The sequence below is a fragment of the Rhyacophila brunnea genome, unplaced genomic scaffold (genome assembly GCF_057557595.1).
Source record: "Rhyacophila brunnea isolate RB1 unplaced genomic scaffold, BYU_Rbru_1.0 scaffold_12, whole genome shotgun sequence".
Classification (NCBI taxonomy): Eukaryota; Metazoa; Arthropoda; class Insecta; order Trichoptera; family Rhyacophilidae; genus Rhyacophila; species Rhyacophila brunnea.
The window spans coordinates 20,904,731-20,932,108 of NW_028232774.1; positions in this window are offsets into that span (position 1 = coordinate 20,904,731).

A 27,378-nucleotide genomic window follows, 5' to 3' on the forward strand; every position below is an offset into this window, starting at 1 on the left:
TGAGTCAGGGTATGGACCTAATAGGTTGAGCAAGTGGCTGACATCCATTTCTCGTAAAAAACAAAATCTGTTAATACAAACCTCTACTCTGTGGAGGCCGATATGATCCTATTAGGATCGGACATGGTCGGGGAAAAAAATTAATAACCATTCCGTTGTTCTTCTTGCTCTAATACTTTCGTGGCTATTCTTAGATATTTTCTGTTAATAATATTATAATAATTGTGTTATTCAATGCATTCGCATTTTTCCAAATTTCCAGAAGTTTCGAGCACGTTACAGAATCAGAATCCAAGCATGTCCTGAAAGAATTGTATAACTAGGCCACCAACGATACGTAAGTACCATCAAATTCTAGTAAATGTGTTGAATCGACTCAGATTCTGGAGACAATTTTCGTTTTGTGAAAATGTTGATATAACGGGAGAAATCTTTTCGAAAAGAAAGCTAAGAAAGCATTAAGCAGTTGCGAATTTTTAATAGATTAATTATTTTTACAGTGGGCAATGCAGATACACAGTGAGAACAAAGCTCAGATTAAGATAAATAAACAGATATAAGTAGTGTTTATATAAAAAAATGCTACTAAATAGCTGGCCATGAAATTTACGATAGGCTGCGGCTCTATATCGAGAGTCACCGCGGTTGTTTCTGTAACTAAAACCGTTGCAATAGCGCCAGCATGCAAAAAACGCGTGGCATAATACTGTAATCGCATACAGCGCGATGACGATGTCAATATATAAAGGTGCGCAATAATGATGAGAGTCGTAAATATTCAAAACGCCGAGTACGCCGAAACACGCCACGGTGCTATATTTTATAATTGATAATTAATTAGTCCTACTCTGACAGCCAGTGCAAATGTCACACTAAAATTTCCCTTGTTTTTCGATCGATCTATCGCCCGGGCTTGGAAGGAAAGCTAAAAGGTTTTGTGGTTCAATCAGACGTATTACGCCGCTCTGACAGACCCCCATTCGGTGATACATGAACGACCTACGCCATAGACTATATGTAGATACATCTAGACGCCACCCGTTGCATTGCTAAATGAAGCTACGTGCCGTGCGTTTGGTTTGTGCACGAGCGAACGCATTCGCCTACAAATGTTCGAGACCATAGACCATTTCGCTAGTGCTCGCCCAAAGTGCTCGCACTAGACGCTCAGAATTAAAATATAATTTTCTATTTTTTTACGTTATATAGTATTTTTAAGCGGTCAAAATGCAACCATTAGGTAAAGATATCCATAATTTAAGTTATTTTAAAGAAACACTAGGTCACTGATATTAAAATAAATAATAATATACAAATAAATTGTCACGAACATGTATCAACTTACCTATGAAACGTAATACCATCTTCTTGTTTATCAGTACGGCTACCATATTTTAATACAACACGCAGAACCACCTTTCCTACTTAATTAACTAAAAATATATACCACTGACTTTATGTTTAACACAAAAAATAGCAAATTTAGCAACACGAACTCGCAGATTATCGATGCTACGTGAAGCGATTCACCACGATTTGCCAGCGATACTTTTGACTGACTTTTTACTGACTCAAAAATGTGTAGACCTTTTATCTTACTCTAGCGCGTGTCGCAGAGATTATAAGGGTGCCGAATACTTTCTCACTCGCACTCATGCATCGTTTTTGTTCAGGCCTTGACCTACGCGTTGTTCCACCAGCTCATTGCCCACTGAAGAAGGAAGCCGATACATTACACGACTGCTCTACTTTTCGCCCCTCCCGTTGTCTATGGATGACCTGTCATTGTCTATAGAGTGCACATACTCTCTGTCGTGTTCACTTGTCGGAATATTCTTAGTTTCAGATTTCTTTCAGATTATTTTAACGTATCTTGGAGACCTTGGAGTTCATCTCATTTAGTGGTTATGTGTTATTAATAATTGGAAGTGACGATCAAAGTAAGTAAACTTCTTCTGTGTATAATAATATCATAATACACTAGGACGTTTATCAATGTGACAGTCCATTCTAAACGACAATAACTAATAACTTACCTAGTTATACTCTTCAGTCATTGTAGAATACCAAACTCTGCTAACAAGTACGTTATCAATACATAGTATGGCAGTGGACCACTCGTTGCTTGTGCAAAAAGTTATGCTCAGGCTTTATTAATCTAAAGATGGCGGTGACCAGCTTCATTATATAAGTACCTCTACCTAGTACTTACCTATTAAATTTATATTTCTTACTACATTGCTTACTACACATATTATCATGTTTGGAAAATGCATTCATTGTTCACGATATTCAATAAAAATATTTAGCAAAATAATGCATTTGGGATTGGTTGGCCTACCTACCTCAATTGTTCCCGGATTCCCTACTGACCAATCCGCCTCTGCCTGTTGACGCAATATTAAATTGATTTTCGTAAAGGTGACGAATGAAGATTCCTTTGAAAACATTTTTGTTACCTATCTTAATTTTAAAGTATTTTTGGCACTGACCGAAGCATTTCGGAATAATGATAGATATGCCTCTCCAATATAAATAAAATTAAACTCACACTAAATTCACGGTTAAAGTTGCCATAAAACTTAAAAATGTAATCCGAAAAATGCTTTGTTGTTTATTATTTTTGGGAGAGCCGGGACGCTTTTACTCCGGCTTTCCTCGTAAAACTGGTGAGTTTTATTGAGCGCTGAGAGCGGTAGTTTTTCTTGCACAATTTTACATTAATCGCATTAAATATATATTTTTTGTAAATATAATATAGGCATACAATGATTATTCGTTTTTATCTTGTAGTTTTATTATTAAAAAAAACTATTATCCTTTTCTTATTAGGCGTTACAAATATTGTTAGCTCTGAAAATATTTCAATTCGAGGATTCATATTTTTTCAATCCAGGGATCTCGTTCGATGTTTTCATTCCGAAACCCTTGAAATGAAAATTATGCACGAAGAATTAGTTTTTTTGGTCAAAAACTAATTCGTATACATGAGAAGAACTACAAGAAAATGTTAGTTTTTGAAAAAAAAACTCTAGAATTTACGATTTCAGTTGGTTCTAAATAATACATACCTACTTAATTAATTATTGCTTATGGGTAACATTAACAACTTCGACTTAGTTAAGATGTTACAATATAACTCTTCAATATTCATTTTTTTCGTCTTCATTTATAAAATTTAGCAGATCAGAGATTGAGTATGTACTTATACATAAATATTAACCGCTCAAAATGGAAAATTTTACGAACCCGAACGTTAGATAATTTTCCAAAAATATTGGATAGGTACCTATACCTACCCTTATCTTTCTTAGACGGAAAAATAATGCAATAATAATTTTTAAACTTCGTACATGGATATATACTGAAGAATAGGGCAGCCAAAGTTTATCAGCGCCGCAAGCGAAAACATATCTATGAAATATACTGGTTAAATTCTATTAATCTCTCTTTTTCATTTATTACCCGCCCTCAAGCATTACATGATCCATCTACCTCCATGGGACGTCACTGTGTTGTACTTATATAATATACTTATAAACAATGTACCTACATATTGTTAATATATTATTTATTAATAATATACCTACAATCTATCTACAGACCCCGAATAATATGTTGGACGACAAAAGTTCTATCAATGAAAACAGTCGACTCACTGGTATACAGTACATATAACCCCTATTTTACGTTTTTTAAGGGACTGAAAAAAAACCTAATTGGAGGGAAATGTAAAAGGGGGGTATTGAAAAAAAGAACATTTAAATTTTATGTTTCTAAAAAAATAACGTTTTATTAAAAAACAACATTCAATTTAAATTTTTATTGAAAATTTTTTTCATTTTTTATTAAAAAAAATCATGTAAGTACTTATATAAGTTTGTTGCATTTTTGTTTTTTTGTTATGTAATTTTCTTTCAAGACTACATAAACATTTAAAAGTGTCATCTTGAATATCAGCAAAGCTTGTAAAGTAGGTTTTTAAACCCTCGATAAACCTCATTGCTTCTCTTTTGTTGGAATATCAACCTCTTCTTCATCAGACAGTAGTTCTTCAGCAGACAAGTCTGCTGGTGTTAAATGACTGTCAACAATGTCATCAACTTCCACCAAGTCTGATGTCATAACATTGGAGCCAAGGTTTACATAATCCTCCAGGGGTCGGTCTGAAATCTTTTCCCAGCCTTCTATAACATCACACTAGATATTTTCTTGGGTTCTGGGTACGTCTTCATCCTGCTCCTTGTATATCCCAGCTTTCCGGAAACAATTCTTGATGGTAGAGTCGGTTATTTCACCCCATGCCTTAACGGTATAATGTATTGCATCTAAAATGGACATCTTAAATTTGTTGGGGTCCTCACCTAGTTCTAACTGACACAATAACTTCTGTACCAAGTTTGACAAATTTGACTGATGACAGAATAATGACAGACGGAGCGTATACAAAACACAAACACGATGCCAAAAGAAAAGATGGCAACCAATGGACCAATCACCTTGTTATGCGCCGAACTCGGGCCAATCACAGCGTCGCTCGCCGACCAATCACCGTGCGCCGTTATAAAGACAAGGAGTTTTCCCTCCAAACATCTTACGCCGTTCGAATGTCACGACCCAATCATTGTCAAGCGCGCGTAACTCGCATATTTTGAATATTTCCGACGTAAATCGCGGGAAAGAAAAACTTAAATGTAAGTACTGAAATACATCGGGACTGAAAAAATTACACGCTATTGCCGGAAAAACGTGAATTCCGGGCACGTAAAATCGAGGTTATACTGTATATATATCATATTCGACGATTTTGTCACTAAAAACAAGTGACTCGTATAACATTTTGTCTTATACCTACCTACCTATAATGAAATTCTCAATTTCAATTTCCGTGTATTTAAAATTTTTTTCTTGCATAAAAATCTGGCCGATGTTTTTTTACCTGTAGATAACCACACTATTTACGCTATTTTTGTATCAGATAAAAAGTAAGCCCGGGACTCGAGCATTTTAATCCCGACTTTCGGGATCAAGAAACCAAGTCGGGATTCAAAATTGCAAATATTAATTTACAAATTTTATTAATTGATGTCGATAGGGTATTGGTGCCCTAAATCGTTATTTGCTTCAGTTTCTGTTACCAAGCAAACTGGAGACAGCCAAGATTTTTTTAAATATTTCACCATGATTATAAAAATAAACAATATTTATGAGATGTTTATTGAATAAACTTGTTACAAAATAATAATTTCTTTGAGATCAAAATGATATATCAATCAATAATCTATCTTTGATCGTTCTGTGATTCCATAATATCAATTAAATTTAAGTTGTTGTGATCTTAAATAATAAATCAATCATTGAAATATTTAATCATAATGATACTATTTCTGAACTTAAGAAGTAGAAGATTTAACAAGGAGCGTAGTGCTGTATACGTAGATATCTAAAAACATTAAAACTACATTTTTTTTAAATTCAAACATGAATTAATAATCCTCTTAAAATGTCATTTGTTGACTGCAGTAACAGTGGGTCTGAATGAAGGGTCCAATGCAAGACCGTTGAATGTCACAAAATATTTTTTTAGTTATGTTCTTATGCCATTCGATAGCCTAGTCTAGTTCATAGTTCATAGAGTAGCTTTCTGCATCTTTTTTTTGACCATGTCCGATCCTAATAAGATCGTATTATGGGCCTCTACGGAGGTTTGTATTAACAGATTTTTATTTTTACGAGAAATGGATGTTAGCCACTTTCCTCAACATATTAGGTCCATACTCTGACTCATACACAAATTGAAAAAAACAATTTGTGTACTTGCCAGACCCAGGATTCGAACCTGGGACCCACAACGTTATGCCGCGCGACCTCCGTGGGCATTTTTTTACTAGCCAATATCGCTCACGGTCTTGAGAAAAATTACTTTTTCAAAAAGCGACACACGGCTAGATTGCCGAGTCACGCGTCTACATAGCAATAACACTAAATGTCCTATAGACAAATAATTTACCCGCCATTTCAGCTGTCAGTGTTGATAACTTGTCATACTGTTGAAACCTTTAAGAATAGGTTAGATTAAATGCAGATGAATTCCAACTACTCGGTCGAGCATACAATAACAGACTACCAATATCGACTGAAACTACAATGACCTGCAGTTCCTGAAGAAATTTTGCCTATCTGAAACAAAGGAATATCATTCCCCAGGAAATTTAAGATACGCAGATGAATAAACAAAAAACAACAGGATAAAAAAGAGTTAAAAATGGATAATCATCGTTTTTGAATGGGCATCAGTGTGGACAATCATAATTTTTTTGCAGCGATAATTTCGGACTCGAGTGACAATTTTTGTTTTATTATTTTTTTTCTGATCACAAGAATGTCAATTACTATACTGATAACAATACTCTTATATGTGTAGGTACATAGTTGAAAATTAAAAATACATTCATTTATTTCTCGAGACATTTTTTGGAACCGTTTTAAACCTTTACAATATGCAGATATCTCAAAATCACTTTACTTGGACATTCACCGGTCTTGGCTTTCGTCCTTTCAACCTTTGTATGTTTGTACGATATTTCCAAAAACTTCAGGCAAGTGCGAGGTCGAATTGGAGCAATTGGAGTCCCCTAGTTACGAGGCGTACATATTATTATTCCCTCTCAAAAACAGTTAACGAAGAGGAGTTGATTCATTATTATAGGTATTAAGTAAATCTGGGAGGTGACAATTTCCCAAGCCTTATTATTATGATTCTACTACACAAGGGTGTTTCGTTTTAAATGTTATACCTACTGTAAAAATATTTTATTAAATTTAAAAAAAAAACAACTTTTCTCTGGTCGTGTTTTTTTTGCGAAAGTTGAGTCACATACGGCGCGAAGCAGATTGCGCCCAATCGGTCCAATCGCCACAATACCGAGCCTGCGTACATTGTTGTTAACTTCATATAGTATATTGTATATCTAACAAAAAAGTCAATATAATTATATTGTCAAATTTATATCTGCCGAAACTTAAAAATAAATTGTTTTCTCGATTATCTCAAAACTGTATTTTTGTAGTTACACCCTTCTGACACTAAACTCTGATTTGCTATTGATGAGTGTGCAATGTTCATAGTGCGTGAAGATGCCGAAAAGCAAAATTCGTGTTACAAAAATTACTGAAATTATGTAGGTAAGCAAAAATTACAAAATTTATTAGAATTTTTAAAATGCTTCAGTCGATAGTACCTATTAATATTTAATTATAATATTTTCAATTTGATAGATAAGTAGGTATATACGCTGAACAGATGTTATATTGACAAAATATATGCACCACAGTGTGACCTTTGGTAGGACAGTATGCTTTGTAATGCACGTAATATTTTGAATAGGTATATTATTCAATGCATACAGTCATATTACGCATCTCAATACTGTCATCATAGAATGCAAATGTAGCGTGAGTCACTGCAAACCAGAAGCTCTTCGGCGAGAATTTATTTTTGCCACGCCAAAAGTGAAATAAAAAACAAATCCAACTACAAAACAAATAAATTATTCTAAAAATGCAGTAGTACATAATGAATGCTTATAAATATTATATTAAACGAAAGATTCCCAAACTTTTTGATCTCATTGCCCCCTTTTCAGAAATATAAATTCCCCACGCCCCTGGAAATTTATTTATATGCAGTGGACACATTTTTTGCGTTTTTACGTTTATTTATATTTCTACATAATATGGAACATAGTAAATAAAGATATCGTTTATGTTTATTTGATGCCCTGATGCTTAAATTATAACAATATTTATAAAAATAAAATAGGTAAGTAATAGTAACATCCGAATTAAACACAGAAAATTAAAATAAGAAAATATAATTAGAATAAAAAATACGAATTAAGTACATTAAAAATGCGTGTCAGCAAGTTCGGCCGTATCGCAGTTCACCGTAAGATGTTGTATAGGAAATAGATCCCCATGAAGTACTGAGATAAAATGCGTGTCTAAAAAACAATTTTAATTGTAAATACGTAATAAAAACCACCGGAATACAAGACAAAGATAAAATAAAGTACTTAAGTGAATTAAAAATACAATCATATCGTAAGTATATATTCATATAGAATTCTTGTAGGTCCTCGGTAAGTATCAATTCGTACCTACCTATCAAATATCTGATAATAATGATGCTCACCTTTTTGCCCCCGTAATACATTTTGTGTGTTTATTTGGAAAACATAGAATGTTTAACTGTATGCTATCCAAGAAAAAATATGCAGTTAGTACGAACAGTTTTTCTTTTTGTTTCCGGCTCCTCTTATTTATATTAATCGTCCCCAATTGCTTCCAACGCTGATATCGCTCCCCTGGGTCCCTTCAGTTCCAGCGCCACTTTTAGAAACACTGTATTAAACGGAAATCATTATAGCCCAGGTGATAATGTACACCCAAGTATATATTATGTACATAATATGACTAATATGAGGGACGCATTCATTTTCTTTTGAGATTCGTCTATCTGAGTTACGTCGAAAAATCACGATGCCAGCCCGAGAAGTAGTCGTAGCTCGCACTCATCACTACAATGTAAAATGTTATGTATACTTAGACCCATTTCACATGGGACACCTGATGTGACGAGATTCCGCATTTACACATACGTGGCTTGCCACTGGTGTCCCGTGTGAAACGGGTCTAAGCCTATACTAAACCACTGCTTATCTACTGATGTAGGGTACATGTATGCTTATTTTGTAATTAACTCCTCAGTATCTAAATGTTTTGAGATTTTACAAAATGATCCAAGGGTTTCGCCGTCCAAACAATTATTGAAAATCACTGGTAGTGTATGACTAAGGAACCGAGTGGCAAACTGGGTTATTCAATAAATTAAACTTTTTTAGTAGAAGTAAAAAACGAAATACCTACTTACTTACTGTTAGTTGTCGTCCGACCAGCGCTCGGAATGGAGCGGAACGCCCCGGAGCGCCGTTCCGGTTCGTGAATTCCTCGACAATTCCGTTCCGTCTCGTGGAATCCTCGAATCTACCGTTCCTTCTCGTGGAATCCTGATAGCGAGATGTCTCGTAAAATTTTCGAGCCTCATCAGACTATTTAATATGGCGTTTCGGTTCAGAATGTGTTGAAATTGAGGAATATGAATTAGTAAAAAAAAATCTTTCTATTAAACAATGATTTTACTTGTTGACTACCCCTGTTAATACTTCGTACATGTCGATACAAAAAGGTGCCACAGTAAGCCAAATTTCTTCTTAGAAATGCATCTAGGTATATTTTTTCCTAACAATGCATTTCTAGACAACCCATGTGTCTGATAATAAAAAATACAGTTTTTATTGAAGAAAAAACCCTTACATTTATTGCTCTCTTACGTTTTCTTTAAGACAATATGAGATAATAGTACCTACTTATAGGTATTATTCTATTATATGGTAATATTATTAACAAGTTGTTTTTTGGTTGAAGTCAAAATCACAGAATACATCATTTATTTAGGGTACCTACTACTAATAACGATAATAACGTAAAATTATTACGTACCTAATAATTGTAATACACACTGGTAGGTACGGTTTGATTTTCAATTAAAACACATGAAATATCTACATAACAGTATTGTGAAAAATAGTTAATTTGTTAATTAAAGTTTTATGAATAATTAAATTACCTCAGTGTAGGTATCTACCAAGGCTTGGATTTTCGACCCTTTGGTATCAAACGTGGAGCTTAGCTGACTTGGATAAGACTGGTAAGAGTGTAAATCGCAGGTTCCCAAACAGTTTTTATTTTGAGTACATTCGTAATCAATATGGGAGTGGAAGTCACAATGTTTTATGGAGTGAAATGAATGAGAGAAACAAAATCATAACTGTCCGATTGACGATTGCGCAAAATATAGGATATAGTATAGCTAACTTTACATAGGTAGGTTTGACGCATTAATAGTTTTGACAATACATCACAAGACAATCATCGAGGCCGTACATTAGTCGACCTGTTGATGTTGGTGTTCACCAACTATGCCCTTTTTATGGATTTTAGGGTCTCTCATATTGTCCGAATTATTGCGTCAATAAAACAAAAGCAAACGCGCGCTGACCGCCCGTCATCCAGGCAAACAATAGTGATTTATTGCAGACAGCTTGCATTTATTTTACTTGCATTGTTTGTAAAGTTTTTGTACTTAAATTACAAAATTTTGAACAAAAATAAAGCACTTATTTGGTCATTTTTAAAGGATGACATATGTCCCAAAGTTAATACGTATCTTGTATCTCTCTGAACTGGTCGCATTATTTCCTTGTAATTTAATATTTCCTATAATCAATCTCAATACAAAATATTTTTAACGTAGATATAATATAACATAAGTGACAATAAAATATCATCCAAATGTTTTTGATGATAAAATTAATATTAATATTGATACGTTTGAAAATTAAAAGCGTATACCTATTTCTCGTTGATATATATTCGTGTTTTTTGCTTGACTTTTTTTATTATTATTTTATATATCATCTTACCTACAAATCCGTTTATTAAGAAATATCTGTTATCTTAGTGTAAATTATTATTGATTGTACGGTACTTAGTGTAGTGAAATATTAGTGTCGTGTCATATAATTACCAAGTATCTATAATATACCGACCACAAGATAAATTAAGTGCTTCAATAGTGGAACTAAAATAAAAAAAAATTATAATATTTTTATTTTATAGCGGTTTAGTTTTGTGTTACCTACCCAGTAAAAATCTCAAAATTACTATGCCTGTGGTGAGTTTCGTATTTTATTTTGTAAAGAGTTCATAAAAATGGTTCTCTTTATCGCTCCAAATATAAAGTAGACATATTTACATACATATTATAAATGAAAACTTATCGAATTACCTTCAGGTTCTTAATATTTCACTAGGTAGTTTTGGGGTTGATAATGCTATTGAAACCACCATTCGTATTTTGTATTCTTGATTATATATTAATTGATCCTGGTCCAATTATTAAGTATCGTTATAGCCATATATGAAAAGATTTATGCTTAATTAGGAATCCCAATGAGCCAAGGAAAATCAATGCCAATCGAATCGAGTAGAGATAATAACTAGATCTGTGCATATCAGTCAAAATGAAAATATGCACTAGGAAAACAATTTTATTTATAACACGAATTATAGAGGATAGAAGGATAATGGAGAGTAAAAATTAACACAAACCAATTAATGGTGAGGCGGAAATACATAATATTATGTCATATGGAGACGTTAAATTTTCCTCATATTACTAGTAGTATTATATTATTAAATATATATATATATATAAATATATTAAAACAAAATAGTAGAAGTGCGACATCTTTATAATACAATCCAACGAAACCGAGTTTTCAAAATATTCAATCATCAATAATATGTAATTATTGTTGATTTTTTTACTGCAAAACGAGTGTAAAATAACGCACTATTAATTTAGTAAATATTTCAGTTATGAAAATTGTACATGAATTTCTCCAAAAATATTACGTAAATGTCTAGTGTACAGTGTAACAAAAATGTAATTCTGTATTATTAATAATGTAACTATTTATGCCTGTAGTTGAAAAAATGTATGTATACTTTTGTGAACCATTGTAAAGCAGAATAGCCTTTCATTCAGAGAAGAGCTCAATTGCTTCCAAATAAAGAAAAAAAAATGTATGAGTTGTTCAAGCATTTCAAAAAAAAAAAATGGAGGGATGGAATGATGTTCTGACGCATTCACATTATAGCATACCTTGGACTCCCAACTGTCCAATTTCATTTGAAATAGTTAGGTAGGTACAATAGTGATTGACACTATTGGAAAAAAGAGGTTGCGTGCCATGTAGATAAACATTTATTTATGTATATATTTTTTTGGAATTATTAACAACGTCCTTGCTTTTTCGTACAAGTTGGTTGTTAGTAATTTTGAACAATCACAAACACCCAGGCTTTGAGAAAAACAAATTAATATTGTGTCCTCACCGGGTCAAACCATAGATAAGGGTCAAACCCAGAGCTCTCGAGTGGAAGGCCAGCGCCTTACGCACTACATCACGAGAGCCTTATAAATATTTATAATTGCTGATTGAAAATTTAGAGATATTTTACATCATAGGTATTATGATAAAATTATATGTGTGGGTATTTATATTATATTTGATTATATATTGATATTTATATTTAAATTATATTGTGTGGGTAGGTAATTAAATCACGATATGAATAATATGATTGACGGTCCTAAAATATTATCAAAAAAATTGGGATGGCCATTAACTCTGGCTAAGGGCGATATTTTCTTTAGTGATGCCATAGAGCACGTCTTGAAGGGTAGGTAGGTAATCCACTGTTTAGGTGTTCCATACGCAAACAGACAATGAATAAAAAGAGGATAATATAATTTTTCGAACAACTATTTCGTGGGAAAAAAAATTCGCCTGCGATATATTTATATTATTTGTTATTTGATTTGTCTACAAAGGCATATAATATAGTATAGGCTGTTCGGACTTCAGATGTGCCCCAAATTTGCAATTGTTTACCCTTTCAAGCAGGGCTGAATTTACCAAAGGGCTACAGGTCCGGGACCCTAATTTAGTAGGTCTAAAATAATTTGAAATCACAAAAGAACCTTGCAGCAAAGGAATACGCAAATGTACGAGCTTCTAGAATTTTGAAGATAAGAGCCCAATTATAAGAACATTAATGACAAATAAGTGATTTTGCAAAAAATGAGTAGGTATTTTTTTTAAAAACTACATTTATGGTATTGAGGGGGAGGGGGTAATGTGTAGGCGCAGGGCCCCTTCAAGCGTAAATGAAACCCTGATTACTAGGCATATCGCCCTTATGATATCCGAAAAATATCTAACCCAATTTGATATTTTTTGATTATTCAGCGCTCCGGCTCGTAAGATTTTCTATTTCGAGCACTGCGTCCGACATTCGTTTATTTAGCAATGCATATTGGTAGGTATGAGTATGTTACTTGTTGTGATAGGCTCAGATAGAGCATGATAATATTATGCTTTTCAATTAAAATGGTTGCATATTAAGTGAGATATTTTCGTTGCTTTGAGTGAAAAGTGGTAGAACTTCTAAATTATCGTATTTGAAACGCATGCCGTTTTAATTGAAATGCATTTTGTGTTATGCCGTAACAAGTTATGTAGTGTGTACATACCAATATCCATCAAATTCTACGCACACGATGGCGAAGCGGTTACCGAATCGATTTATAATGCCGTGGGTCCTGGGTTCAAATTCCGAGTCTGGCTAATTCATATGTTGTTTTTCAGTGTGTATTTGGACCGGAGTACGGACCTAATTGATTGAGCAAGAGGCTAACATACATTTCTCGTAAAAACCAAAATCCAGTGCTCGCAATGGAAAATTTTACGAACCGGAGCGCTCGATAAGTTTCCGAAAATATTAACTTAATTATTATTTAAATAAATATAAATTAAAGTTAACCAAGTCCATTCTGGATTTTTTTGAGTAAACTAGGTTCAAACATAATAGTTGAGTATTTATTATTCAGTAAGGGTATGATTTCCATTACATAATAACTTAATGTAGGTACCTACTCAAAATAACATTTTAGAATTGTAATCATACCCTTGCACAATTAGAAATTCTCAGATATTATGTTTGAACCTAGCTTACTCAAAAAAATCCAGAATGGACTTGGTTCACTATGCTTGTGAACCACTCATATCTTTGTCGCCGACCACCGACTCCCGGAGCCATTCGTGGTCCCAGTGGAGCAATAGAGTCTGACGCAGAATGCGTCAAGAAGATTTGGAAGAATCATTTCTGCGGAGTGCTGAAACGCCCCCCCCCCCCCTTGGATCCGTTTGACACATCTGCGGAAGCTTTACTTTTGGACATTCCCCGAGCAACCGACATTTCCGAATGCCCGCCCACGCACACCGAGATAAAATCGGCTGTGAAAAGGCTCAAGAACGGAAAGGCACCGGGGGGAGACGGGATTCATCCTGAATTCCTCAAGGACAGCTTGAGCGCAATCCTGCACCCTATGTTTCATCTGATGACAAAGGTGTGGGAAGAAGAGCGCGGCCCAAGGGACTGGGTGAATGGTGAAATCATCACACTTCTTAAAAAAGGTGACCCTCTAAGCTGCGACAATTACCGAGGCATTACGCTACTCAGTGTTCCGGGAAAAATTTTGCAAACATCATTTTGATGAGAATAAGGGACCCAATAATGCACGTCCTCAGGAAAAACCAAGCCGGGATTCTACCTGGTTGAGCGTGTGCAGACCAAATCCACAACCTTCGATGTCTTCTCCAGCAGAGCCATGAGTTGAACAGTCCGATGGCTTGCTGCTTTGTGGATTATGAGAAGGCTTTCGACAGTCCGCACCGGCCCTCCCTCTGGATGATACTGGGAGCATACGGGATCCCTCCCAAGATCATTGCCATAATCAAAAGCCTGCACGAGAATAGCGAATGCTGTGTCAGAATTGGAGACACTGTCACGGAATGGTTCGGATGTGTCCTTGCACCGTTTCTCTTTATCATTCTCTTTGACTTTATACTACGGAAGTCAATACCACTCGACCGAGGCATACCTGTTACCCCCACGGTGAAGCTATGCGACCTGGAATACGCCGATGATGCTGTCCTCTGCTGAACTCAATCGAGGGCATTCAAGAGACAATCGACAGGTTGCATAACAACTCCTCTCGCGTTGGTTTGAAAATCAACGCGAAGAAAACCAACGTCTTGTGCAATATTACCTGTCCTGATCCAGATTTCCCTCTGATTAGCGATGGACAAAACATCGAGAGCGTCGACAGCTTCAAGTACCTGGGGGTACACATCACGGGAGATGGCATTTTGCAGAAAGAGCTCGCTATCCGAATGGGAATGGCTGGAGCAACATTCAACTCGATGCGAAATGTCTGGGACTCACGATTGTACTCGGTCAAAACCAAATGCCGCCTATTCGACGCTTGCATTCTGACGGTGCTGCTTTACGGTAGCGAATCATGGCACCGTACGAAGGCTCAGAGCAACCGTATACTGAGCTTCGAAAACAGATGTTTGCGACGAATACTGGGTGTGCGGTGGTATGACTTTAGGAGCAACGAGGAGATAAGAGAACCTACCAAGCAGCCTCTCATCACGCTGAAAGTGAAGAGGCGACGTTGGACCTGGCTCAGCCACGTGCTGCGGATGCCAGAAGAGAACTTTAACCTGGCTTGCCTGTTCTTCAAGCCGACCGTGTATACGGTGGAGCTACGGGATGCTGGTTTGACCTGGAACGAAGCAAGAAGACTGGCAAGCGACAGGGAACCACTCATATATACTTATTTAATTTGATGTATGTTTTATTAAAACAAATGTGTTTGATTTTGTGTTATATGGCCAAGCTAGTTCAGACGATCAAATTATTTTGTCCACGAGACGGAGCGATATTCTCGGGAATTTAATGAAACAGAACTGCGTTCCGGTGCGCTTCGGTCCATTTCGAGCCCTGCAAAATCTTTTAATACAACCTCCACTCTGCGGAAACCCATATTATGCTCTTCCTATGATCGGACACGGTAAAAAATCATCCAAAACAAAGAAATGGAAGGGATATCGATAACAGAACTCTGCTGAAAAAATATGACGAATACGGTGTGGGATCGCGGGAAGAGGGGGTGGAACGTTTTTGGTGAGGGGAGAAGTTGGGGTTTAGGATGAACACTGGTTATGGTAAAAGTGATTTATTGATACAGTAAAAATTACAAAATTGGTATAAAATATTGTGTTTGCACAACGCGTGTGCGAGGAAAGAATTTTTGAGAATTTAGAACGTGTTCTAATATTATTCTCTCCTTGTACAACGCGTGTACAAGAGAGGATTAATGAGTTTAATAACCTGTCTTATCTTCATGCCAGAGTACCTACCTAGTAGGATATTTACTGATGTCCAAAAAATACTTTATTAATTATATTATTGAAATGAACTTTGTGCATCAGCTGTAGTGCGCATCGTAACCCAAAATTGTCACAAATTAACTTTATTAAAGAAGGTGTAGCCTGAAACGTGTATTATGGTTGCCTGTCATAAAAGAGGGGGGATTTTTCTAAAGTGGAGCAAGGACTAAGTTTGTTTATTTTTTTCTGTATTTTTAAGGGGTTTGTTATTTTTGTTTATTGAAGTGAAAATGAGTCAATAAAATTATTGTCTATTGTCTATAAATGCCTACACCCATTCACGAATACCTCTTAGAACAAAATATGATAATTTATTTTACGTACCTACGACAAAATTAATTTTATGAGCAAGGTAAACGAGCCATTATATTTTTCGTGTAATAAATAAGATTTTTATCAGAAATCTTTACTGGATTATTTCTTTATAGGTGGTATACGTAGGTATTTAATTTTAAGATTATTTTCGATACTAGTCAACTTTCAAAATAAACTTTAAGCTTAGCATTCCAGAAGGCTATCGCATTGAGGACAGGTTGCCCGCAACCATTTTTAAATACTTAATACAACTCCAGAATATTATTAGTAAGTACTTTGTTATTTGATGTTTCTCATGCTTGAAGATCGTTTCTACGTTATATCTATCCAGTGATCCCTGCATTACATCATCTGCATAGCTGAAGGTATTGAGAGGGACGTAACGTTTTCACTTAGTTGATGAGTTCTTTGACGCGTCCCTGGATATGTATATTCAACACAGAATACTATAATACTCAAGGCCTGACATAGGAATAATCGACATAGTGAAGTTAGAAGTGAAGCCGGTAAATATTGATTTGACGGGTGGACTTAGGATAAAACCGGAAGTACGTGTTGCTGAAAATATTTATTGTGTTAAAATATCTGGTCAATATATTAGCATAAGTAAGTAAATACTAATAAAATTGAGGTTATATTGTGCGTCATATGCAAATAAAATCATGGCTTCATCTATCCGCACAATACCGTATATGTTTAGTATTATAGCTCTGGGGTTACAACTGTTTCATATTAATTTGAATTATTGTCCTTACAAATATCGGAAGTCATCGACAACCACTACTTCCTAATAATTGGCGTTGTGATTGTACTTTTCCCACAAGTAAAAAATAATTTAGTAATAGAATAATTTTTTTATTTTCTGCGTCACCACTAACTATAATAAAATTTGTAATAACTTATTTGGACGGTTAGAATCAGTTATAGAGGCACACGTATTTTGCAATCTATCATTCTACTACATACAAACATCGGTATTGGTTTAGTAGGTACTGACACCGCCTATTTATGACATTCTATGGGTGCATTCAAACTGACTCTCACTCGTAAAACCGATTAGCAACACATTTGGTTTACGACGTTTACCGCGGAATTTGAGTTCATTCGCCCATGAGGAAAATATTTTCAAGTCAATACCGACACTCATGTCGAACCAGTTAGACACTAATTCTAAATACTCCAAAAGATTTTCCCAATACAGAAAATATTATAATAAATATTTACTTATCTTGTAATTTCTACTGTGTCGTAACATAAAATATGTTCATTCTTAAGCAACGCCATCATTAAAAAAAATTTAACCCCTCTACTAACTTCTGTAGTGAAATGGCAAAACATGATAGGTACCTACTTATGTCAGTTTTTTTGGCAAATTGAGTTATGTATACATACAGACTCGTCTCGATAGCTACCAAATATCAAAATATGGTATGTCTAGGTCTTGTAAGTTGGAAGAAATAAGCTGTGTCAATATGTGATACCTATGCCCAAAATTTGAAGTTTAAAATTGTTCTCCTGAACAATTTAGAAAAACGGACATATCGTAATATGTTGCCATCTTACTACAGACTGTCTTATTATCTTAAATGACTGTCGCGATACCTACTGGTTTAGAACAACTTACCTTCGAGCGATAAATCTTTCCAAATGCTTCTTACTGGAGACTGGAAAGACTTCTTTATTATTTTATTTGCAAGTTTGATGGCGCCCAAAGGTAAGAATGACTCAGCGTCCAGGCTTAATATAGTAAACAGGTCATGGTTTGTGCTTAAAATTTATAATATTTCAAAAAATAAAGGTTAACATATTGAAGTGATATTAATACTTGATTGAGTTTATGCCTTGGCTTAAGTATCTGGAACTTGACAACGAACTAGTAGTACCTACCAGAATTCTGGCATTCTAAAAGACTGTTGTACGAGAATAATATGGTCAAAAGAATAATGGTGCATATAGGTAATAATAATATATGAAAGCTGCATAAAATAAACACGATGATATCATATTCCAAGTCATCGTACATAGAAAGATGAAAAAATAATACGAGATAAGTATTCACCGCAAGCAAAAATCATTCGTTTTTTTTTGTTAATTAGCAACGGTTGCATTCATTATAAATTCAGCAAATTAAAACCAACGCATGTGTGCTATATTGTACATAATATACAACAGCATGACTGTGAAACCAAAGCTCAAAAATCTCTGAGTAGAATTTTGAAAGCCGGAGTCTCCGCCGAGCACTAAGGGCACACTGGTACGAGCGTGTGACGAACACTCGAGCTTGTTTGAGAGTAGACGCGTCAGTCGTTTGTTATTGCAATTACGAGTCTCTTCACGCAGTTTCCGAGCAGCGACTTTACATACTAGGTACCTAGGTAAAGCGCCGCTCATAAATGCAGTCACAAATAGCTGCGCCGCACCCAAGTTTTTCCCTCAATGTTTATGTAAAATTCTTCTTTACTAAATTAGAGTACCTGGTAGCCGCCAGCTCATCATCACGGGATTTGTTCTAAAAGGTTGCATTACCTATTCACACACCTTCCTTAATTTCCGCCTTTTAGGACTTGCCGCTCTTAATCGACGCATGGCCTGCCTACCACCATGGGACGTCACCGCTTCCGAGCGTGCGACACTCTCGTAATTATGGCCAGACCACACGGATTCAGTCTCGGATTTCTCGTTACTACTCCTGCCATACTACAAGACCGATATATTATTATGCATGGTTGACATGGCAATGCACTTAACCAAAGTAAATTTTGATTGCCCTATGGCTAACATGGCCATACGTCCCGTTTCGAACAGGACCGTCCCGTTTTTAGGTAGCCCATCCCGTTATCCCCAAGCACAGCTTTAGGACGCCGAAATGTCCCGTTTTCAGGAAGACAGCAACCCACGTAATCAATTTAAAAAAAATCGTGAAAAACCAAAAAATCGATAGAAAAGAAAGAAAAGCACTGGTAGAAAGGGTCTTTTCTCTTATTTAAAAAAAAACACAGTTGCGAGTCGCAGTTCTTAAAGCAATGTTAATTACCAAAGTAAATATTAATAAGCCCTGCCACGAATTTCATTATTATTTGAAATCAAAACCAAATACTTAATATACTTAGGTACTTTGTACTTCAGAAAAAATGTTCTTCAGAAAAATATAAGACCACATAAATTGTTTATTTTCACGTGTTCATTCCTGTTCTTTTCATAAATAAAAAAAAACTATGAAGATGCTTCTTGAATAGGCATACTTGCTCTAAAAATTACTAGATGTTCCGTTTTGAGGAAAAAAATAAATGGTTACCTTACCTATGACCTATCCAGCGTAGGGGTCGGGTAATTTTCTTTTTTTGGGGTATTAGTATTAACCAAAATATATTAAATTTGTATTAAATGATATTAAGTACTTTCCCTTCTCTTTTTAATAAGTAGGTACCTAGCACTTTCAATTAGGTAAGCAGAAACAAATAATGAATCGGATTGTGATATTTCATTTTGATTAAACAACATAGGTACCTACCTAGGTCAGAATCAGAGCTTTTATGTGTCAGGGCATCTTGAATGCTTTCCTCAGACCCCAAATGATTAATGTCACCGCCGTCTTTAGATTAATAAAGCCTGAGCATAACTTTTTGCACAAGCAACGAGTGGTCCACTTTTCAGCTGTCAAAATCAGATCCCAGATTGCTTGACATATTGATTCGCCCTTTCTCGTTTCAAATTGAATTATAAAAAATTCTCACATCAAATATAACTATCAGTGTTATTAATAAATAATATACATTCCTGTTATTCATCAGCTGTCAAAGTCAGACTAGTCCTTCACACAAAAACCGGTGGTAATATCGATTTCCAAAAAATATGTAGCATTGATCTATGCATTACATTTGTAGAAGGTGTGTTAATGATAGTGTACTTATTATTTATCATGTAACTTATCTATTCATATCAAACCATTCCCTGTGTCAACACGACATACGCGTCAGTATGAGCACTCTATAGATAAATGACAGTAAATGACAGGTCATCCTTAGACAACAATGGGAGGGGCGGAAAAAATAGGACCAGTCGTTGTGAATGTATCGGCTTCTACTTGAGTCGGCAATGTTAATGTACATATTAGGTACTTGTTCACAAAGGTAGGCAGTAGACTACGATATCTTTGTCACATTCATAAAAACCCCTACGACTATTTTGCATTTTAATTACCTATATTAGATAATAGAATAGTCATATAGGTCTAGTAAATAAAATTAAGTACCTACATATTATCTGCATATAGCTTTGATTTGTATTTTTGAGCATTTAGTAGGTAATCCCAAATTTGTAATGTTTACCCAATTTGAAATAATTTACCCTTATTCCCCGATCTCTGTAGCTGTACTATATTATAATTTCAGCACTGGTACTCTTTTTCTTCTTATTGTGCCATCCCCTAGCGGAGGTCGGCCACTATGAAGGCGATCTTATCTTTGTCGTCTGCTACCCGGAACAGTTCAGTGGAGCTGCACTCGTACCAATCACGGAGGTTCTTAAGCCACGAAATGCGGCGCAGTCTTCTGCTACGCTTCCCATTGATCTTTCCTTGTATGACAAGTTGGGGAATGCTGTATTTTTGTCCTCTCATAATGTGGCCAAGGTACTGTAGTTTACTGGTTTTCCCCATTCGATTGAGAATTTCAACATTTGTCACCCGGTCAGTCCAAGGAATTTTGAGGATGCGTCTATACAACCACATCTCGAAAGCTTCAAGTCTCCGTGAAATCTCTTGGTTTAACGTCTATACTTCCATACCACAGAAAAGAATTGAGAGAACATAACAACGTACCATACGCCGTCTCAAACCTAGGTTAAGGATCTCGATTGCTAAGGAGGCGTCTCATTATGAGAAATGCGCTCCTTGCGATCTCAATTCTAGTTTTTATTTCCTGAGACTGGTCCCATTTCTCATTGACCCATGTATCTAAATATTTATAATGGGTGACACGTTCGATTGGTTCGCTGTTAATGACAAAATTTGTGTTGGTGTCTGGTGTCGCTATTTTTGATACTAGTAATAGTTTTGTTTTTTTGTGGTTCATTTTTGGTACTCAGTATCAGATAATTTTAAATAAATGTAGTTATTCACGTGAAGTTTGTACCTACCCCCCAAATTCATCTGAAACCATCTAGTTTTAGTAATAAAGTTATCGCGGAATATTAATTGCGTTATCTTTATTTAACCATTGCTTCTTGACTTAGAATTTATTGAGCACTCACTCGCATACGGAATTGCTGAGTCCACCATCTATCTCATCACATGATGCTGGTTAGATGCAAATTCCTTGCATTCCAGCTTACGTATTCAATGAATATATTATTATTATATAACGAATGGCCCAATGAATGACGGACTACCTATTTACTTGCGTCAAATTGTTCGGAAATTGTATTTATTTATAACTCTGAATAGCACCTATGTGATCGTTACCCATGTGTGTATTTTATTTGCACTTGCTAATGCAGCGATTAAGAACATTTTTATCTTTGTTTTGCATTTAACAAGAAAAATATAATAATATTATTAACTACGGTTAAAAAGTGACAACCTTCAAATTAAAGAAACGCACTATTTGAGAGAAAAAGCAAATTATGTCACTTTATCGAAAACTTCGCTTAATAATGTGAATGGTGTGTACTTTTCGCAAACGAATTACTCACTCAAATTTAGGTGGCATAATCGCACTTCTTTAAAATAATATAGGTAGATAGGTAGGTACTTATAATAATTATAACAATTGAAAATGGCGTCTGCAGCGAACCCGAAACGTCGAGATAATAAAGTGAAAGAATGCACCGTGAAAACCACAGAACAGATTTATAAGATATAAATGAAAAAGCCAATTGTCATAGACCAATACTTTGAAGATAGTTTTGGTTTATTACTTAATTATTAAACGCAAAAAATTCAAATTCCTCTGAATGTCCTCAAATATTGTAATTAAACGAAACCCACATTCAATACTGTATTGGATTTGCGTTTCGTTTACGTGACAAACTTTAATGCATATTATGACCCAGACGATAGTATTGACAATAACATATTATTTGACACGTGTTTATCCCATATTTCTCCACACTCGGCTATCGTGCTTTCTTACAACCACACCCTGAATGTAATCCACTTATCTTAGTTTTGTATTTCGTGGGGACAACTGTCATCTCCCTCCATTTTAGAAAGTGAAAACACGCTGTCACTTTTATTCTTTGTGGTTTTTCGTCTGGATTCAGGACTTGGAGGTGGACAAATAACACACCGGAATTGTGTTGGAAACGGCGAGATGTATTTACGTTTAATATTATCTAATGGTTACATTTTTATACAAATTCTTTTCAATTTGATTTTGGCGGATAGCGAGGTTCACACTGCTTACTGCGTTGCTGTCAAAAATGCTTCTCCCGCGCTAAAACAAACGGCCGCTTACGAGAGGTACAAATGCGGCGTTGCCGTTCGTATTTTTTTGTAACGGCATTCAGACAATGTTGCCGGTCAGATATTTAACATTATTTAACTATTTTCGCAATCAACCCTTACTATTTGTTGGTTTGATACCAACTCGGGCCTCTCCAGATACACAGAGACATCCCCAAATGGGGACCATTCGGGGGTGTAACACAACCCAAAAATCAAATGCGATAATTATAAAAAATATTTTTACTAATGTTGTAAAATTTGCAAATATATGAAATATCGGAAATATTGTAAATTATATAAGTACTGAGTCATATGAAACACATGTAGGTACCTATAAATTCTATTATAATGATATGGTAATACGAAGGGCTATGGTCGCCATCTTACAAATGATAATAAACATATTATTGAATTATCCAAAGTTTCTTTACATGGTTCCAGAAATAACCGATGAAGAGTGGATTAACTTCATATATACATAATTTAGATTAGTCTCAAAAACATATCTATTACTAACGTATTATCTTACTTACTATCTTAATCTTACTTAATCTTAGACTGAGTGAGATTCGGGCACTCGCCTGTTCATTACCTCTAACCATTAAGCTGTCGACTGAAGTAGCAACCATGCAGATATTTTCTAAAAACTACGATAACTGAGGTGGTTAAATCTAGACTATAAATAGCTACAACCTTAAACCAAGGTAAACGAATCTCATTAGATCGAAGATATTTTCTAATAGAGGTGTTTCTCGAAAAGAATTTTTAATGCGCAATGTATTCAATCACGTATAAAAGAATAATGGGTCCTCATAAAAGTTTTAATAATATGGATTCTAACTTATAAACAAGACTAATTAGGTAGAAATTTCAGCTTCTATGTAAGTAAATAATGTTATGTTTGACTGGTGTTTAGAATAATGTCCATGTATGAAGTTTGATTCATTACAATTCTTGAAATAAGTAAGATGACAAATTATTTTGTTACTAAGTTAAAGGTTATTCTAATCATATAACTGGTTTATCAATCTTATCACGTACACCATAACTGAAACCGCAAGTTAACCATAACTGAACTAAATATAGATGTTTGCATAAGTATAAAATTTAATATGTATTACTAATTTTGAGTTAAAACAGAACACCCAACTAGTCAATTCTGAAAATACTAATTCTTCAGTCAATAAAATTCTCAGACAGACTAATGAGTTTAAAAATTAGTATGACGGTGAACTTTAATTTTTCCAGAAGAAAATGTTATGGAATAGCTGATAAGAGGCTTATTTTGGATTTATGGCCATTTTATTCAAGGTTAGTTAGTAATTTCGAATTGAAAATAGAATCAAGACATTTTAAAAGACAGAGACAAAATTTTATTCAGTGTGGATGGAGTATTAGGTAGGTACTTATCAATAGCAAAGGGTGGTGGTAGGCCGTTTAGATCCGATATAAATAGTGCACACTAAACTTTGACATTCTTTACGTATTTGTTGTCATTGAACTAAAACTACAATTTTCAGATAGTGTTTTTAAAATTCAATTAAACCCTGCGTAAACCCATATACGGAAATTTGTACGTATGCAGTTGGCCGTAAAGTTCACCGCGAGTAAATTAGAATATATTTATATAAAATAGGTTCTCGTATCAAGTCGTGCCTATCAAATATCTGATCAATGATCATGATGACAGTGGTATAAACATTTGATACCAATCAATATAAAATTAATGTTCTTGTTGAATCTAATAAAATTGGAACATTTCCGTCTGCAATGCTCCACGAAGAACATAATATTATTATTGTATCTTTTAAATTTCAATGGTAAACGAGAATCTCTTTCCGGTAAGACAGCTCACGGTAAACTGTGCTACGGCGAAATGTAATAGGTATGTATAATTTACAATAATATGTAACCGCGTAAACGTAAACCAAGCCAAGTAAAATAATAATCCGATGTCGCACAATCAATAAGGAAGGTAGGGTGTTTAAAAATAATAAGTACAATATTTTGTTTACAATAATAATTATTATACATGGTAACATTTCTCGTAGGGATTTTGTAAAATATCAGAACACCCTACGCGGCGCGGCGGCGTCTTGCGAAACTCAAACATATAACCGTGTGTGAAATGTTCGTAGACAGTGTCTTTTTTGGGGCATAATACACACGGTTATACGTTTGAGTTTCGCAAGACGCCACCGCGCCGCGTCCGCCAACCCACTACGGCCAAGCACTAAGGCCCTCCGCCGACGCAGCAATTGAAATCCTGCAAACTGGCTGGTGATGGAACCCATAAACTGGAATGTGACTGGTGCTTCGCACACAGCGCTACTGGAACTCTAATCTTATAACCTCAAACTGTCAAACTGGGCCATCAGCTGTTTTGTACACGATGCCGGTGTTGCAAATCGTACCTAAAATATGACAACACGCACGCTGACGCAATTACTAGAATACATCACTCTCTTTAGTTTATTATCCTGTCCATTGAATATTTAATAAATAATGTCTTCGAGCGGGTCAACTGATGACGAGGTTTGGTACTATACCAATATTACAGATACGGAAGACAAAATAAAAACTATAAAACTAAAAATATAAACTACCTACAGACTATTCGTTGCTGCACATGAACTACGAGAAACGGATTCCAAAATTCCTACTTTATTCCAAGTCTTTTCCGTAATATCTTTACGGGAATAATCTGGTAGTCTGTAATTATACAGGTAGGGATGTTTTTCGACTTCTGCCACACAATTTAAATTACAAACGTGTCCGTCCATCATTGTTCGCGTTTGACATCTTGGTTTGTAATCTTGTTATGGTTTATGGCATGACGTTGTTATAAGTGCTACCTATTTTGGTAAGAAAATATGATTTTTTCATCGAATCTACTGATATTGGTACCACTGTTTAATGGATGACTGGAAACTGAGAGACTGGGAGCCTAGCATGTCGCGTTTCCTCAATTTCAGTTGCGGATACTTTGAAACTGAGAGTCATCAGTCTTATCGTCAGCGAGCCGCCATTGAAATACATTAACTGGATACTGGAGTTTCAGTTCCGGCGGATTTCAGTTGCAGCGTCGGCGGAGGGCCAAGTGTTAATGTAAAAAACTAAAATACCCATTTTACTATTATTTCACTATACGCCAGTAGTTTTTGGATGTTTATCTAATAATAATTGTCATTAATAATTTGAATATTTAAATTTAAATTAACCTGAGTTTGATCGGAACATTCATGAAATAATAAAATGGAACGATATTTTTCTGACAAATTGTGGGCCAGTTGCTCACAGTACAATCGAATTATTAAGTTTGATGATACTTTTATGAATTCATTTATAATTTACTGACATGTAATATGTACTTGCTTTAAATTGGTTAAATGTTGAACATAACCCAACATCACCATTTATTAATAAACACGTCATGTAAATCATATTTATGATTTTTCATCATTAAATTTATACATACACAACTATCGCAGAAGCCGTTCTAAAACTCATTCTACGGCCGGAATAGGTATTAAAAATTCAGACAGTTGTATAATCAGTACCTATTCTTTTACTCTATTCCATTCCTAATATTCAATTGTTAAGTTAAACTAGGTTAGAAGTTATACATTTTCGAGGACCAATGTGTAGTTGTTGACGAAAGTTTAATGAATTTTCACTCATTCATCTTGAACTCATTTTTACAATACATAATATAAAATTTATTGAATTTACTTTGGCGCAAGTAATGTAATGACCATGAGGCTCACGTACTGCAGTTATCCAACTGCGACCATTGAGTAATATGCTATGCTACGATCAGTGGCGCTCCCAGGATTTAATATTGGGGGGGGGGGGGGCAAGGAGGAGAATGTAAATTAGTCCCATAGGATCTTTTTCTTCTTCGCAGCCTAATTCTCGTTTATCGGTCTTTTGTCTATTGCACTCGGTGTTCCTACACCATGGTCCCCACATCCTGAAACGGGCCCTCAGGCTACGATATTTTTTCGGCCCCTCTACCTACCGCTAAGATTAAAGGCAGTGTGAGACACTACATTAACGTTCTTCAAATTGTGTTTCAGTTCAAATTAAGGGTACTTATACAGTGAATTATTGGCGATTTTTAATACATCTACTTTAATAATGGAGCTGTCGAGTATCGACACATAAAAATCAAAAAATATATTGCACAATAATTATATAAGTAATTGAAAATGTTCATGGCCATGAAGTATAATAGCGCCGCAGGCGACTTTTTTACTATTAAAGCTAATTTATGATGTGTGTTTATCTCACTTATCTGGTCAACCCGACATGCCGGGCCCCCCACAACCCGGGCCCCCAGGCTAGAGCTCTGTCAGCCCTCCCCAGCCATGACCTACACCACTCCGGAATTCGGGTGGACACCGAGAATTTTTTGACAGTTCCATTAGGGATTGTGTTTCTAAAAAAACTGACATCAGTGTTTCGAAATTAAAATCTAAGAAATTTTTCTAAAAAGGGTGCTGGAGAATTATTACAATTCATTTTTTGCCGTGTCTTTATTTGTCTAAGCCCAAAGGTATAGTTTATTGGCTTTCAATTTCAATGTTTAAAATCATTCTGATAATTTTCATTTTTGGGGGGTGCCAG